The following is a 2,534-nucleotide window of genomic DNA, read 5'->3' as shown; positions in this document are numbered from 1 at the left end:
GAGACGCGGTGCTGCTGCATTTGATGGTGCTTATGGTGTGATTGCCAGCGGGTGCTTTGCTGTCACTTTGACGTACCCTCGATTTGTTGAATATGTGATGCGTGCCGACAGCACGAATTGGGTCCGAGTTGTTGTGAGGGACGTGCCCTTTTTGAGCAGTGAGTGCGCTGCAGCCATACACCGTCATTGGGAGGGATGGATGCCCATCCGCATCAACGTATCCACAAGGGACCTGGATGATACCGGGAAGCATTGGATCTCAGAGAGGTACTACGCAATGAATTCATTGAATGACAATTGCGAGTGTGAAGGTGACGTTGTATCCTCTGCGCACGGGATCATTCTTGAGGATGAAGTTGTTCCTGCTGCTTTCAAAACGCATGCGGATCGTCTGCTCGTGCAGCCACTGGAGGGTCCTTTGATTGTGCCCCCATTTGCCACGGGCAGCGTTTGCATTCGGTTTACGGTGCGTGCTGGGCATTGTTCCACTGGTGTTGCCAATGCTGACATGGTGTGTGTGGCAGAGCGCTGTCGGTGGTGGTGCACTCGACGACTGCCGTGATGGCTGCGAGGAGCCCCGCGACTGCGACGACATTGATGGCATGGAGCTGCAGGATGGCGATGGTGACGGGAGGACGCTGGAGTCGCACTGGTCGCAGCGCCACGCGAAGGATGAGTGGATGGCACCGATTGTTTGTGCCGGCTGCCGCACGGAGTTGACGCTGGCCGCACCGGCTGACCTGGGCTGCATGAGGGTGAGGTGGGAGATGGCGGAGCCGATGCGCTGGTGAAGGAATTCGTTCTGTGCGCTGCTGCAGAGGAAGTGCTCCGCACCGAACATGAGTGAATATCCCCAGATGTTCTGAAAAGCGGGCGTTCCTGCCAGACGCTGCACGTTGGATCGGTATTCCAGTGGTTGGTGTGTAGACGAATTATCCATGAAGGGTCAGCAAAACGCCCGATGGACAGTTGCCCCATCATTGGTCCCGCACTGGATGTGAGAGATGCTGCCGCTGTTATTTGGAGGGGAGAATACTTGTCTGCGGTGCCTGGGGACAAGCCCGCTTCGTGGTGTCTGGACACGCCTCCCACCAACACGACGGATGCGAGGGACACGGAAGAAACATACATCTGAGTGCTGTCATGCATGCGGCATTGCGGTGCCTCGGCATGCGGGTGCGTCTGAGAGTGACTGAAAAGGGTAACGCCCGTTGTGCCCCACGCACGGCCGAGGCGACGATTACGTGGGTTGCTCCGCCCTACGACGAGGGAAAAGCTATTTTTCGTGACCACGCGCAGGTGTGCACGATATCCGCCACCAGCGGCAGCTTGCTTCCAATAGTTCCGTGGGGTGGCGATGTGAGAGGGTCTGGAGCAGGACGGTTTCACTGGCATCTACTGAACAAGCTTTGCTACGGGCATCCGTCCCCGATCCAGAGAGCATTGGGACCGGCCGTGGCACACCACCGAAGTATGTGGACACGGCTGCTCCCCAGAAGCATCCGTCGCCAGAGGAGAAGGAAGTCGCCTCCGGTGCCACGACGGCAACGGAGTGCTCTTGCCCAGCGACACCGCGGGTGCACCGCAGGAGGCAGAGAAGGAAAGCGATCTTCCGGACATCGACGATGTGGCCGCCGATGGTGTGACGTCTGTTGTGGGACAATCATTAGGAGATGAAGCCGCCAGCGACAAGGCCGGTGGCGGTGCCACAGCCACGGGACCCAAGGGCCCTGATGCCGCTGATGCCGCGCAGGGCGCTGTGGACCCTCCGCCGAGAGAGGATGATGCGGCGGTGGGGCGCGGGGGTTGGGAGGCAGACATGAAGGACGCCCCGCCCCCGATCCACGGCAATAACACTGCGGCTGCTGCTTGTCCCTTTCCGCTGCTTCTTCTGCTTGCTGCTGCCGCCGCGGTGCCAACACTCAGCAGTGGGTGCAAGAGAGAAAGGCCTATATCAACTGGCATGTCCCTATCAGTATATACATACACTCTGCTTGTCTGTATACTTTGTACCATGGACATGTTGTATGCACTCTCCCTCTTTTGTTGGTTGCTGATGTGTCGGCACCACGCGTGTATTATGGGTTGGGATAAGAAATTGTTTGACTTCTTCTGGAGAATACTGTGGGGTGTTTGTGTGCGTGTGCGAGGGATCTGTGTGCTTTTGATTTCCCTATTTTTATTTAGCTGCTTTGGCATTGTGTAATGATACTTCCTTCTCCATTATGTGTGTTCTGAAGTCTTGCTAGGGCACCGGGAGTGGATGCCTGTGGACGCACGCCGTGCATTATGCGCTACATTGGTGGGAGGGGAGACTGACATAACTGGCGGGATTCAGTAAGGCGCATTTTTGCCCACGGACCCTGCAGACGCAGCAGCCTGAGTGGCGCTTTGCATATGGACGTGTGGATTGTTTCTGTCTTGCGAGGCCTTTTTACTGCGTGTCATTCTCCGCTCGGGTACCGTGCCCGTGGCAGCAGCGGCGGCATCAAAATGGCTGTGTGCGTGGAGCGTCCTTGATTGAGTGCCTGTCT

The 2,534-nt window shown here is 57.4% G+C and overlaps 1 pseudogene, besides 1 other annotated feature; it reads left to right on the top strand.

Moving 5' to 3' along the window:
- On the top strand, positions 1–1,642 carry Tc00.1047053511455.10 (annotated as a pseudogene; the record flags this gene model as incomplete).
- Positions 1–2,534: a sequence feature (areas not merged during assembly with more than two copies in the genome that could not be assigned to a particular haplotype).

Source organism: Trypanosoma cruzi, genomic scaffold (genome assembly GCF_000209065.1).
Source record: "Trypanosoma cruzi strain CL Brener 1047053517125 genomic scaffold, whole genome shotgun sequence".
Classification (NCBI taxonomy): Eukaryota; Euglenozoa; class Kinetoplastea; order Trypanosomatida; family Trypanosomatidae; genus Trypanosoma; species Trypanosoma cruzi.
This window is presented reverse-complemented; position numbering and strand designations above follow the sequence as displayed.